Genomic DNA, 15,702 nt, shown 5'->3' with positions numbered 1-15,702 from the left:
GGGGCAGTGGAAACTTAAACTAAACACTGCAGTCACAGAGCATACCAAGGGTGGGATGGTTAGTAAAGAGTGGCTGTATCTTAGATTGAATCACAGAGGAAGAGTGGAAAGAAGTGGGCGAGCTTTAGGGAATGCAAGGCGTTCTCAGTTTGCTGTTTTTAAAAAGAAATTCTGGAAACGGATTTGTGTTGTTCCTAAAATCACGATGATGAAGCTGTTCTGTATTAAAAATCTGCGTTACTTCATTATATTCTAGGGATTTTATAGCTGCTACTTTTCCACTGAGCTGTTCCTGGTTACATGCTACTATGAACACGCCTGTCAAACAGAATGGTGTTTGGACCAATATGCATGTAGTTGCACAATTAAGTGCAACAAAACAGCTCCAGGATATATTATCAATTCTGTACGTAACACTGCATCCCCTCTGAACAGGACACTTGCAACGCTTACCTCATCTTCATAGGGATGACTCTTTGCTTACAAGGAAACAGGTTTTTGAGTGAGCTGCCAGAATACCATTGCAAAGCTTACTGTAACTCTAAAAGAAAGTCTCTTGTACTGACTGTACATCTCTCTCCGTAATACACTACGGAAAGTAATCTGCTTCTCCTGGAAAAAGTTCTGTGCTTCAAAATGAAGCTTTCCCGGAATTTTCCATTTGCCCTTCATGGCTTTCAGGTGGAGCCCCATCAAGAATAGCCTTCCTAGAAGTCAGTGAGTGCTGGTCAGAATCAGACTCTATATGAGTCTTGCATAATAAATGGCCTCTACAGCAGAACTACCACGACCTACAGCTCCTACTCATTCTTATCCTAGAACATGATTCACTTGCTCAATATACTGAATGTCCTTATGGAAGTTACTGGGATGAAGCCCAGCAGGTATCAGGCTTTCACAAGCTGAAGGACAGAAATGGCCAGTCGGCGGATGGAGAGCATTTTCACCAGCAATCCAGGTGGACCAATAGAGTGCCTCCAAAACATAAGCTCAGAGCTTAATGGTTATAACTCAGGCAGACATTTAAAGACTGTGGTTTCAACAAAAATATATATTTGGGACTTCATTTTGTCATTATACTTCCTGACAGCTCTTTGCTTTCACTCAGGCCATAATGAAATCTTTTCTTTAAGTTCAGTGATGATTAAGGCCCCTCCTCACTGCTAATTACCCTTTTCTCTAAAAACATCAAGCTTTTGAACATCATCAGGGTATTTTGGTTCTTATGAGACTTAAGAAGCTCCTCACACTTTTAACAAGTTAGATCTATTGCTCTGATTTTTAAAGAAAAATGTATTTTCTATTGCCTTCTATGTCTGGAATCCGTTTTCAGGGCAGACTAGAAGGAGTTTCTGGTGGAAGTTAAGAGCCAGCTATGTATTCCCTGACTCAACAGGGCTCATTGTTTTCAAGCAATAGAACTAAAGAGGAGCTCTTTTGAATTTCCTTTAATTATAAGCCTGAGGGCAGAGGGAAAGGAGGAGTGTTTTGTTTCTCAATATGATGTTTGTGATTTAGTGTTGCCTGGAGGAGCTGCTGTTTTGTTGCTAAATTATAATTGCACCTTTCCTATGGCTATAGAGGAGATTTGGCTTGGTTACCACTTCTGACTTGTGGTTGTCTTCCTTTTTCTGTGGGAGCACTCCTTGAAGGTATATGGGAGTTTATATGTGTGACTTAAACGTGCTACTTTCTCTCCTTCACAATCATGAGGATTTTCTTTTGGTATGAACCAGAGCTGCATGTCAAGTCAGTTCTTGCAGTCTGGTTTTTCATTTTAGGGGAAACGTGATGCATTTGAAATGTATTTGAAAGAGAATTTTCTCGTTGGTTCGTTAGGTTATGCAAGGTGGAGGATGGCAGTTACCCTTAAAGCTATTTATTACGCTGTGGTTGTGAATCTAATGAGGGAAGATGGGATTCAAGAAGGGACATGATAAAAGGTTTTGTAGAAGTGGGTATAGCTGGATGATGAAGGTATATGAGAAAACGAATGTTTGAAGACAGTTTACCAACCCCTCAGTGTGTGCAGTTTTGCTATTACATTGAACAGCCCTTGCTCAAGCATAGGCACTAAGTCAGTATCCTGTAGTTTTCTTCTTTGTGGGAAATTTCTGGGGTTTTAGCAGCACCAAAGTCAATTCATGGCTTTTTGATAAATCAAATTATCTTATTCCTTAGGTGGCAACTTCCTTTCTTGGAGCAAGTGTAAGCGGAATTACCAGTGATGCTGAGCATTTTTCTTTTCAGGTAGAAAAGAGTAGTAAAAATGTGAGGAAGAAACGTGCAGTGTATCACAGGGTGGTTTAGGTAAGTCCTTTAATGCTTTCTGGCAAATGGTGTTAGTATGTTTTGTACCTTAGAGCGATGTGGGGAGCATAATGTTAAGGCTGTTTATCATGTAAATACCTAAGAGGAATAGTAAGTGCACATTAAAGGCTTTAGCTGTTTCTTTTGACCATTTACTTTCTGCAGGACAGATACTGAAGCATCTGTAGGAACTGCAACAATATGGCTATTCAAAGAATCTGCTGTAGCCTGACAGTCTCACAAATACACGTGTTCCGCTTGTGACATTTGTTACGTTATTGACAATTTGAATAACTTTTCCCCAAAAGTCCCTTTTTTATTCCTGTCCTCAAATCTTGATGAGAGTTCAAAGTGTTCAGCTCTAACAAATTTCGTGTTAGTTCTCTGTGAAGTAATCAAACTTTACTTCACATCATAAGTTTATCAGAGCTTTTCATTGAACATGAAACTATTTCAGAAGGCTGTTCATTTCTGAGGGGCATTTTGTCAGCTTGTCCCTTCACAAGTTCAGGGTGATACTGTTCCCTGGTAGTGTTTATCATGAGGGAATGAATTACAGAATTGATGAACTTGTTATTGCTACTGCTGTTTACCAACAGTGTAACTTGAAAGTTTACATTGAGTGTAACTCACAGAGCTCAGAACTAGATGAAGCCTGATTCCTGTGTTCTCCATTCTAATTCTCCCTGCCCTCGCCTCCCTCCCCACCCCAAATCAAAGTTTCCGAGACTGGAAAGTCAAAATATTTCACATAAATCTTCTTGATGCAGCTTAGGCTCTTTAAGGCTTCTGTTGTTTGTTTCTTCCGAAACTTCCTGTCACTTCCTGCGTATCCACTGGATCTTTGTTTGCTCTGGCATGATGTTGGCCTTTATCTAGGACTGCCAGTGGTTTGGAATTCTGGATTTCAACCGCTATTAAAAAACTGGACAATTTTATTAATGAAGTTCACAAAGAAGCAGCTGCCGTATACTGTAAATCACCATGGGAAATATATCTTTCAGAGTCAAAACAGTTGTGTAAAGAAGTTTAAAATAAGTTAAAAACCACTGTTTTCCCCAAGAGCTCCTATTTTTGTAAGTGTTTAGGTTTGTACATTCTTTGGAACCTTGTCTTTTGCTTTGGAAGGCCTTACTGAATGTGAGAAGTTGAAATGGGCTCAGTAGATCATGAGTACGATTTTGAAACTTCCATAAACAACAGGGCACTCTGTACTGTGAAATATTTATCTTAAGAGAGCACGATGCTCAGAAGAAATCCTTAATCTCTGACTCACTCAGTTGAATGCACAGCAGAAACCATGCATGAACACATGTGTCAAGGCAAGCTGTTGCAAACATCAGCTGCAGAAATGCACCATACAGCTTACACTGGAGAAGTGGTACTTTGTGAGAATTTAATCTTTCATTTCTTGGACTTTTCTGCATGTTTAAATCTCCAAATACATTTTTATTGATTGATTCGGAGGTGGTATGTGCTTTCTGTCCTACATTTAAAAGTAATGCAAATAAGATAAAGCTGTGTTCTAAGTGGAGTGTGATCCTGTGCCTGTTGAGCTCAGAGTCAGTTCTCACTAACTGAAGTGATGCAGGACTTGGTGTGCAAGTTCCTGGATGGGAGAGCTTGCTCATTCTTGATTTCCTTTCTTCATATGGATTGAGGTGTGACCAAAAGACACAGCTTTGGTTGCTAAAACACACAACCTGAACAGTATTAAAAATGAAGATTGGTTTAAAACTTGTTTGTTTCTCTCTTTTCAGTCTATTGAAAAAATTATTTCAATGTACTGATCATTTAAATACACCGATTTTCTTTGCATTCTGTTGTAGATTGTATTTCTGGTGACTGAGTTGTATTTGAACTTAGATCGATGTTGTTGCAAGCAAGGTCTTCCAAGGCTTTCTAAGTTTGCATGTTTCTGGAACAGAGAGGCTTCCCATGAAAGCTTATTCCTCCTTTCTCCCAGTAAAATCACTGATTTCCTTTTGGCAGTGCATTTCAGTGATGCCTAATGAGAAGCTGAATTTCTTTAAGCCTTTAAATTTGATTTGTTATAAATACTGAAATGGTTTTTTTTAAGGATTGAGTTGCATATTGCTTGAGTGGTACTCCAGACTCTCCTGAAAACTTATTTTCATTTAATTTTCACATAATCTCTCGTTGTTTGTACACGTTTTAGATAAATAACTGCACTAATTCGTCACGGTAGTTTATGTCCTAAAAGTAATCTGGAAAAGGAATGATTTTTAATTTGTGTGCTATACTAAACACAGTACTTCAATTTGGTTTAGATTTAACTTCTGGAATGTGGATTGTTTTTACTAGCTGATTGCAGTGCAGTATCCTGCCTGCCTCCTGGGCTGTTATCCCGTGTTTAGTGCAGTCTTTGTAAGGACTTGAATATGCAGAGAAAGAAATCCAGGTTTTATTCTTTTGCTGCTTCAGAACTGCTGTAGAGTTTTCTTGTTTGGGGATTGCTGTCCTGCTTAAATGCCAAGTTAGTCAGCACTGAAAAGAGTCTTCAGCTACTCAAAATCAGAGTGCATCTGTAATAAAGGTGGTGGTGATGTATTTTTATTCTTGTTGTCAGTTCTTTGAAAAATACAGTTTCCAATCTAAAAAGGCAGATGCTTGTTTATTTAATGATCCTTTAGAGTACGTTCCCATGTCACTGAGATCAGTGATAATAGGATAAGGCAAGAATGGATTATTAACAGTAAGATTCATAAGTTTATTGAGAGTGATTCTCTAGTGAATAATACTCTGCACCAAATAATGTAGAAATTATTATTTCTTTCAGAAGGAATTAAGGTATGGCTGAATTTGCTGAAGAGGTCTGTTTCCACTCAGAATGTGAGGATTATCTGTTGACATAAGTATTTAGACCAAACTGGTGTGAATACAAGCCAGATGTTTCTTGGGAACACTTTTTTAGAGTACATTTGAACCATAAAACAAGGTGACTCATTTTTTTCAGTCACTATTCCTGACTTCACATTGAGGAAATGTGTATTCTGAGGTTCAGTATTCCAAGTGTTACTGTGCAGCTTCTTGTCCAGTTCCAAATAGCAATCCTGTACAATATTAAGTGCTGCAATGAAAATCTATGAATGACCATCTGTATAGGGGAAAACTGCATTTACCACACATAATTGCACTGATTCAAGGGTACCTTACTGTTACAAAACTTCCCCTGTGCTGTTCTTTCTCTTCCTGTAAACCCTGCAAGAGTAACAATGTAGATAAATAATCTTACAGTCTCTTCTCCCTTCTGGAATGTGCTTTGCAAAGCCAAGGAAGAGGCGGGACCATGTTGTTTTGAAGCTAATCCCTTCTGTACAGGAGTAGGTTAGTTACACCTAGACTATAGTATTGGAATGTGTTAGTGCCATAGATGCCGATTCGTGTTATTTCTAGTACCAGGAGCAAGGGATGTTATTTGGAGTTCTTTTTACTACACACACCCCCCCCCCAATGTTTCACAAAAATGAGTTTGAAAGTTTCTGTTTTATTATGATGCTCTAGTATTTATAACAATCATTTTATTGTGATGACACTCATGAAAAGTAAGACCTACATCTTGGACAGTAAAGTGCTATAAACTGTCCCTTTAATGTGTTGCAGTGTTAACTCTTGTTTCAATCAATCCGCTTATATTTCAATCACTGTTAATATGATTAGGAAGATAACTCTCATAGTCTTTGCCTGGTTTTGCTAAATATGTAGATCCATAAAAAAGCATTTATTTCTCACAGAATTGGATTAGAAGTTTGTAACAGAGTGCAGCAAATTAAAGGAGAGCAGTGGTACAGAGGAAGAAATATTTTCTCTCCTTTCTTCACAGTCTCCTTTTGTTTTCATTGTATGATACAATATGAGAAGAACACGCTTGAAAGCCACTTATGTCCTTTTCTGGGTATCTCAGGATACCTTTTCTCCAAAGCTTAATGGTTCATGAAGAAGTCTGGAGATGACCTGAGGTTTTGCATGTTACACTGACGATTGTGTTAGTGGAGTATTGTCTAACGTTCAGATATGGCAGTGTGTCCTTCCTGCGTGTTTCTGCTTTCGGAGAACTTCCATTTTGGGATGTTGAGTGTTAGCTTATCTTCCGATACAACAGGGTGCAAATTGTACCTAATGTCTCACAGTGTACAGATGGGAAGAAATTGGAACCAACTTTACAGAGATCAGATGGGTCCTTTTCTGAAATACATTCTGGAAGCCTATACCATGTAGTTGTACATATGCAGAGAATACCTAAATCCTGAATAACCCCATGATAGCCATATGGCACAGCATAGTGTCTAATTTGGGTTTTTGATGTGGCACAGTACTGTTGTGGTTGAGTTAATGTTGGAATTATGGCTGAAACAATATATAAGCTCATGTGATTGCATATTACAAACTTATCTTTAGCATTTTTGAAACCGGAAGGTACAGGTTTAGAAGGGGCTAGAGGCAAAGAAGATGTTGTACAGTATGCATACACTACTCCAGTAAGATAAATTAGATGAGATTGTAAACCGGCCAGAAAAATGTCATAATAACTTGACCTTGTACACTGAACTGTTGATACATAAGAAGTAGTGCAAAAATGCAGTTAGTCATTTAGCATGCCTGCATGGCTTTGTCAGTATAGTTCAGCTGCACAAAGGATATGTTCATTTATCAAATGGCTGAGGCTGCTTTTTGTTCAGGAGTCCTCACACATTTTTTTCCTCTGCTTGGTGACGTTAACCCCTTGGAGACAGGCAAGAGCATCTTAAATAATGTCCTTTTGTTGTGTGAATAAGCCATAGGTATTAGCAGATGCACTAACAGGTCTCCCAACTGCCACAAAAGTTTCTCATTGTTTGTGAAGCCTGGGTATATAAACTCCAACATGGAGCTGAAAGTGCTGGCAGGTTTACTGGCAGTTAACATCATTTGTGAGTGCTCAGAAGTCTGGGAATCTGACTATTCACAGACAATATGTCACTTTGGGAACTTCAATCATCCTTATATAGCATGTACCCAAGGGTTCAATATCAACTGGTTTGGGGTTGGGTTTGTTTTTGGCATCGTGGCTTGTTTGCTTCAAATGCTATTGAAAGCAGCACAAGTCTCTCCATTGACTTTGATTAATTCATCACCATATGACATAATAAATGTGTGTTGATTAATTCTCTGCAGTTCCTAATGTGCATCCACATGTAATGACGAACCATTAGTGGCCATTGTCACTGTCAGTTTCCAATAATATCTCATTTTCAGGCTGAAACCCCCAATCCTACACAGTATTACAAATAAGCCATATAAACAAAAAGTTCTTGCCACATAACTGGAATAGTAGAAGCAAAGTTTTCTAAACTTGGACCTTTCCCAAAATCATGCTCACAGATCCATGTGACCCATTACAAAATTTGCTGATTTCATTGTTTGGTTTTGGAACATGACTTCCAACTTGTGGACAGTTGAAGGTTGCTGCAGCCTTTAAGGAGAAGGGCACAACGGGCAGAGTGTCACATAATGAAATGTAAGTGTGACTCAGCTTTTGCTGAAAGTAACACTCATTTCTCCTACTTCCTTCCAGTTATCAAGAAATGCCCTGCAGCACTGGAGTAAAGGGACACTGCCCATTTAAAGAATACTTCAAAACTTGCTAGAAATGGTGAACTGCAGAGAAGTAAAGCAGTGACCAGCACTGTTCCTTTCTTAGCTGTGAAACTTGTGGGAAGTACTCGTGCTACAGTGCTATTTCTGATTTTAGGGGCAAAATGTCATGTACATAGATGTCATAAAACATTGGGAGAAGTTGAAAACTTCCCGTTAAGATATTTTCTAATATAATTCAGCTTTGTTACAAAGATGTTGGACTGTGATAGTAGCAGAAGTGTTTGGGAAGACCTAAGCCATGGTCTGCCGGTAGAAGTGTGTTTTCCATGCTTGGTATGTGTGTATGTAAGACATCAGAGATGAAAAAATTAGTAACATTGGGGTAGGATGGGCACTCTTCTCATTCAGAGCTTTCTGACCTTTCTTTTATGTAATTTGTAGCCTTGTTCCAAGGTCTGGCTGCCTTTGTGGTGAATAATAGCTGATAGGAATTATCCTTGTTGCAAGTTGTGTCCATTGCCTCATCAAACACAGATCTTTCACTGTGCATTTCTGAGGAGAGCTTGACTTTATCTTCTCTACACCCTTCCATTAGGTCATGGAAGACAGTGATAGGACTCCTCAGAACCTCTTCTTAAAGCTGTGCAAGCCTGTTTCTCTCAAGATTGCTGCTTTAATGCTATTTACCTGTTCTCTGTAAGTTTGAAGTACGCATCCGGTCTTGAGACAGGAAAAGGTTTGTTCTTATCTTCAAGGCATTTTTGTAAAATTCCCAGAGCAGGAGCCAAAGAATCACTAAAAAGCATCAAGACGGGAAAATACATTGGGATATCTTGGGTGACAGCGTGTGATCTTTACAGTGGGGAATAACAGAACGAGCCAGGGCTTGATGTTTTCTACAAACAAGACTGGTCCTATTGTCTGTCATTACAGCCAGGCACAATGACAATCCCTGCTAGAGAGTTATGTGACAGCATTTGTTATGTGGAGGAAAATTGTTTTCTTACTTTTGTTGTCTCTCTTGTTAGGTGTTAAAGTATTCTTCCCATTGCTGAGAGTTTTTGCGTGGTTAGTAGTTCTTACCTGGGTATTTCTTTCCCTCCTTTGATTCGGATGCCACTATGGATTGAAGTGTAGGCTGGGAACCTCTAATGTAATTTTTCTTTGAGGCAGGTGCCCGCACTGGCGTTTCAGTCTCTACTGATATTAAAAGCAGCATCAGACTGGCAACACCATCCTATTTTTACTCTTGATATAGCCTCACCTGTGCCAATAAGCTGCTTATGCCCCCAGCTAAATTCCAGATCTGCTGCAAAAACTGCACGAGATGGATCCAGGAGGAGTTCTCACATGTTTTCTCTGCCACTCTGTATCCTTCCTTTCATCTGGATATATGTTTTCTTGAAGTAGGGGAAACAGAACAGGGTAAGAAAAAAGGCTGGAAATTAGTCTAGATTGTGCACTGGAGACTTGCCATTTACAGGTACCTCTCCTGCTACAGGGCAAGGGTGCTGCTGGGAACTGCAGTTCTGCCACCCTTGTCCTCCAGCCATATTTGGATCGTATCTCCAAGGAAAGGAAGATGTCAAAATGGTGGCATTACTCCGTGCTCTCTGTCAATGAGATCACATCCTTCATGATTCCCAGTTTGTGATCTGCTGATCTAGACTGGTGGTCCAGATTATGTCCAAGAAATTTATTTCCACAGGAGAGAATAAATATGCCATAGAGCCAGAGACAGGTCCCTGAAATTAGTAGCAGTAGTCCTCTTTGCCATGGTCTGGTCTGGGTTGTAACTATTCCTTTCTATAGATGGTCCTGCTTTACTAATTCTTTTAAATATGGGTCACCTCTTCCATCACCTCCAAGGACTGTAGTCAGCTCTGTGTCTCACTTGTGCAGAGTCACCTAACGTATGTGAGCTTGTGTCTTACAAGGTAGAGCTTAGAGAACTTAGCATCCTGTAGTTTACTCATAGTATTTTCTCAGCATCACAGGATGAAATAGTCTTTAGCTACGTCAGATGATATTGACGGCTGCTAAAGAGCTGCTGATGTTTCAGTGCCCCAGGATGGCTAGTCTTCTGTCCTGGTGCTAGGTAAGGTCAAGTCTATTGGTCTACTATGGAAGACCTCATTAACTCTGAATAACTCCAAACTAGTGCGCTTACCACTAGTACCAGAGGCCTTTTTTGTCCCTTTCTACAAGGGCAAAGACTTTGGAGGTTTTATCTAAGTTTTTGACAGAAAGAAGTATTGACTTAATTGCTATTATTTATCTTTCATTTTCTTAGCTGAGCTTCATAGGCATAGGGGAGAGGGAAGGTTTGCAGCTTCAGCTGTTTGTCTTACCCTCTGTAAAGGGTCATACCTTCTAAAACTGAAGCCTTGGTGTTACCCTGTTTGTTCCATGTTAAAAGAAATACATATCTGCCTATCCATAGAGACTTTCTAACAAATACTTGCTGGATAGTTACTTATTGAGGAGCTAAACTGTCAGCTTGACCCATTTATATCATTGCAAAGCACTGTCACTTTCAGGACTGGTGTCAACTTGGTAACGTGCATGTCTTCCAAATACACTGGGATTCTCAGGATTGGTGAAGTATGCTTTGAAAGTCATATAAAGATTATAAACACAGGCAAAGTATTAGTTTTCCTTTTATATAATTGCCTACTCTATGAGGTGCTTTCTGCTTTTTCTTCCTTTTCACCGTGTGTATCCATCAGTAGTTTCACATGGTGAAATGGAAAATAGGCCATAGTGGTACTTACTCTGGTCAAAAACACAAAAAAGTGCTCATTCCACTCAGTGGCAAGAAAAATCTGGCTTTAGTGCCCAGTAGGTGACTCAAGCAAGAATGGAAGAGGTGTATCTACTCCAAAAACAGGATAGGCAAAGGTTAGTAACTGGGTTTCCCTCCTACATAGTACACATCCCTTAAAGTTAATGGGATTATTACTGTCCCATTATTACTTACTGGGAATTATTTCTTTGAGAATTGTATACACATAAAAGTCAGTATAATGAACCACTACTTTGCATTTTAAATATAGATGTGTTTGAGGGAATGAGCTAATTTATCCTGTGGTAGCAGTCCTTCTCATGGTGCTGTTGTCTTCAAGTCTAGGAAAAGAAATGTATAGAAGCAGGCTGTAGACTGTGGTTTTGTTCTGTGCAGTAATGTTGCTTTATTTCTTTAGAAGAGGCAATTAGATTACAAATTGAATCTTAGAATATCATAGTGACATCTGTACTCACAGACTAACATTTTAGAAGGAAGATTTGCTGATGGAACATCTTTGATCATCTTAGGCATTACTGTTTTTCTTGATTACAGTCTCATTTCCCACCTGAGAAAACAGAAATAGGCAGAAACTGTAACAGAGGAAAAAAAAATGTATTTTTTTAGTAACATGTTAGCATGATTTTGTACTGATTCTACATTTAGGAGCCATCTTTTGGTCCCACGTGCAGATACAAGGGGACAAGAGAGCAAAAAGGTCTTGTCTTCTGCCCTGTATGCCAGTTCTCTGTCTCTGCCCCTCATAGCCACTACAGCATCCTGCCTCTGCATCCCTGGCCCCTGTACACAGTTTGAGCACAGAAGTAATTCGAGGGGAGGGAGCAGTCAGAATGCGTTTGTGTACAGATAGCAGCTCTTTGTAATAATTTATAAGGACTGCATCAGGAGCACACATTGGGAAATCTGGAGAACTGCCCTATATTGTGCTAATGGTTGTACATGAACATGACCCTCACTGAGGAAGGTGCAGGCCACCTCCCTTATAGCCTTCTACCATTGCTGGTATAGGAACAGCAGTGAATCTGAGTTGATGTGGACAATCTGCAGGTATGCAGAGAAACCACACGTAAGGACAGCCACTATGAACTTGTCTTCAGACAGTGGGCTTCTTTCTTCCGATGTCCTCATGTCAGGGAGCACAAAGCAAAGTGATTCTGTACAAGAAATCCACGCATTTTTGTGTGCTGGTGTAAATTCAGGTGCATATTTCCTGGATTCGTTTATTGCAGTGGGTTTTGCTACTCTCTGAATTATTATTGGATTGTTTGTTCTGGGTACATGGAAATAATTGTGAACATCTTTGAAACACCAGTAGCATATAGAATCACAGAATGGTTTGGGCTGGAAAGGACCTTAAGACCATCCAGTTCCAACTGCCTGCCATTGGCAGAGATGCCTCACACTAGACCCTGTCACTCAAGGCTCTGTCCAGCCTGGCCTTGAACACTGCCTTGAAGTAAATACTCACACTACGAAGTGGTGGTGTGAGCAGCTGGTGTTTAAATTGACCTTTACCTGTGCTTTAATTTTCCAGTGCCTTATCAAGCTATGTTTGGGTTTTTTAATGGATAGATATGACTTAAAGTCACTTGCCACTTGAGCTGAGATTACAGCAAAACCACATCTAAAACCAAATTTCAAAGCCTGCAGGAGTGGCTCTTAGATCAAAAAGTGATAGCTGATCTGACTTACAGTCTCATCCATGTATGGGCCTTCTGAAGAATGAAAGTATCAATTCCTATAAACATAAAGGCAAAACTTAGGGAAGTGAGGACACTGATCATCCAAGCCCATCCTCTGAATTAGAGACTACAATGAAGCACACTTATACATTTGATTGCTAATCTTGTGTGAGGATTCAAAGTGTATTGCTGTTGCAAAGCTTTCAATTCCATTGAGCTTCTGGCTGCCCAAAGTAGACCATTTTGCTAGCCACTGCTGAGCTCCATGCTGCCCCACCTAGATAGCTACAAGTATCCCAGCAAATTAAAGCTAGAACAGGCATGTCTAGGTTATACTGCAGCCAATGTTATGACTGCATTTTTAATTACTGTGAGTTAACATAATTTTTTCCTTTATGAGGACAACTCTTGGAGACACTTCTCTTTCTCTTTGATTTTATTGTTTCTGTTGGTGTGAGATAAAAGCCACTCAGACTAAAGGAGCACAGAAGTTCTTGTTCTTATGGGAAAAAGCCAGTGTGAACACCTCTTACATGGAAAAAATAGTTTGTTGGTTGCACTTCACACTTTGGAAATTCTAAGCAATGATGTATCCAAGAGGTTTTAAAGTAACTTTAAGCAGGACCTTATCATGCATACATCTTGGGTAATTCTGGCCTTTCTGCAAGCAAATATCATAGGAGAGAACTAGTGTTACACATATCCAGATTTAGTCATGGGTAGATCAACTGTGGATGGCCCTGTAGATGTTTTGTGGCAGAGAAGTGACACAGCAAGCAGTATAGAATATCAAACCGAAATGGACCATATTGAATTAATCTTTAGTGTTTGATCGATATTCATAAAGCACTTAGTTAAATCAACTCATTCTCAACAGGTAAGAATTAGAACATTTCTCTTTCTAGTAGCAAAAAAAGTCTAGAATACTCCATGACATGGAACAAGGGCATGGAGCTGTTGGAACAAGTCCAGAGGAGGGCCACAAGGATGATCAGGGGACTGGAGCACCTCCCTTATGAAGACAAGCTGAGAAAGTTGGGGCTGTTCAGCCTGGAGAAGAGAAGCTGCGTGGAGACCTCAGAACAGCTTCCAGTGTCTGAAAGGGGCCTATGAAGATGCTGGGGAGGGACTCTTCATCAGGGACTGTAGTGATAGGACAAGGGGTAACGGGTTAAAGCTTCAACAGGGGAAATTTAGATTGGATATAAGGAAGAAGTTCTTTCCTGTGAGGGTGATGAGGCACTGGAATGGGCTGCCCAGGGAAGTTGTGAATGCTCCATCCCTGGTGGTGCTCAGGGCCAGGTTGGACAGAGCCTTGGGTGATGTGGTTTAGTGTGAGGTGTGGGCAGGGGGGTTGAAACTGGATGACCTTAAGGTCATTTCCAACCCTAACTATTCCATGATTCAGTGATTCTGTGACCTGAAATTTTCTAGTCAGTGGCTCAAAAAAGGTTTTACGTGAAATATTACATCCTCAAAAATCACTTGGCTGAGGTACAATGTTTTTATTGAATAGCCAGTGTAAGACCAGTATGAACAGCCACCAAAACAATTGTTTAATGCAGACAGCAACTCTGCTTTACAATAAGCTCTTCTGGGAGCTTGTGGGATTAGTTTCCCGTGTGAAAGTTGTCTTTCTCTTCCCTTCATACCTGCACATCTGTATCCACTTCCATGAATCTTGGTTTACCTTTTGGCTGCATTCACTGTCAGGTCCTGTTGGCATAAGGAGAATATAACTGTACCCCAGGAAAATAGGATTTCTGGTTTCTTGTTTGTTCCCTGCAATGGATGTGCACTGCCTATTCTTTCACTGCTCTGAATGCTGAGCAGACATTGTGCTGAAGTATTAATCCTGCGTACATAACTTCCTTCTAGGTCATCAGGAATAGTCATGGAAGGCCTAGATACAGTTTGGTATTTCCATTTTTCGGTTGGAATGGCCATCTGTTTTACTGGATAATGTGAATTTTTCCCATGAAATCACGCAAATCTATTCAGTTTGATGTTATCAGCTCAGAATTTGTGTACTTTTCCTAATGCAATTCCATACGTTATTCATAATTCTAAAGTATAGTTACTTAATTAATCGTAGAATCATAGAATCCCAGACTGGTTTGGGTTGGAAAGGACCTTAACATCATCCAGTTCCAACCCCCTCCCATGGGCAGGGACACCTTCCACTAGAGCAGGTTGCTCCAAGCCCCTGTGTCCAACCTGGCCTTGAACACTGCCAGGGATGGGGCAGCCACAGCTTCTCTGGGCACCCTGTGCCAGCGCCTCAGCACCCTCACAGGGAAGAACTTCTGCCTTAGATCTAACCTGAATTTCCCCTGTTTGAGTTTGAACCCATCACCCCTTGTCCTGTCACTGCAGTCCCTGATGAAGAGTCCCTCTCCAGCATCCTTGCAGCCCCCTTCAGACACTGGAAGCTGCTCTGAGGTCTCCACACAGCTTCTCTTCTCCAGGCTGAACAGCCCCAGTGTTCTCAGCCTGTCTCCATACGGGAGGTGCTGCAGCCCCTGATCAAGTACATTTCAAAATACGTACAGAACTGTTCAGGATAATCATCCAGTAACACATCACATGTGCCTGTGCTAATCTGTAATCTTTTCTGCCAAGTTTTCTGCAAAGAATTGTCAAACTCACTGTATTTTGCATAACAATTTACTGGCTTTTTTAATGCATAAAATGTGTCTGGCATGGTTTTAATGTACATTGGATTATTGTATGACTCTCCATATGACGGAGGGATATCCGTGGGAATGCTGTGGTTAGAATAGGATCAGGCAGTCTGTTCTGTATGGCAGATACATTATTTGTATTTAAGATGGGCTGGGTACAAATTTCAATGTACATATGTATTGGCATACCTTGGTATACAAACCACTGTATTCCTATACATTCTTTACCAAACTGGCGTTCTAGATGAGCACCCATCATACAGTTTGTTAACAAGTCATTTATTTTGCATATAAAAGTGCCATTTATCTCATAAGTTACTGCTATTGCAATGGATTTTACATTTTTGTTTTTCCTATTGGTTGTAAATGAGGTTATTTTCTCCAGGTTTGTATTTGCTGTCTGGCTTTCTAATCAAGGGATCTAGCATGCAGAAGAAGAAAGCAGGTGAAGTTATTAAAACCTACCCGACACAGATAATGTACTTAGATTTCCTTGTAGTGGATGGTGCCCCATATTGTCACCTTTTTACAACTGATGGATTATTAGGATTGCAGCATTGTACACATTACAAAACCAACAGTCATTTACTATAAATCTTCTGTTTTCTTTAGTAAGGCTCTT

The 15,702-nt window shown here is 40.1% G+C and overlaps 1 long non-coding RNA gene across 2 annotated transcripts in view; it reads left to right on the top strand.

The window, feature by feature from the left end:
* Positions 1–2,052: 2,052 nt before the first annotated feature.
* Positions 2,053–15,702, top strand: part of LOC130608751 (uncharacterized) — a 51,680-nt gene continuing 38,030 nt past the window's right edge. For both annotated transcript variants that reach the window (XR_008974635.1, XR_008974634.1), the window contains exon 1: positions 2,053–2,310. This is a non-coding gene — a long non-coding RNA (uncharacterized LOC130608751). The remainder of the gene's footprint in view (positions 2,311–15,702) is intronic.

This window comes from Pezoporus wallicus, unplaced genomic scaffold, assembly GCF_028554395.1.
Source record: "Pezoporus wallicus isolate ANWC-B61680 ecotype Strahan unplaced genomic scaffold, APGP_CSIRO_Pwel_v1 contig_14755, whole genome shotgun sequence".
Taxonomy (NCBI): Eukaryota; Metazoa; Chordata; class Aves; order Psittaciformes; family Psittacidae; genus Pezoporus; species Pezoporus wallicus.
Note: the sequence above shows the minus strand (reverse complement) of the source record. Positions and strands in the feature narration are given on the sequence as shown.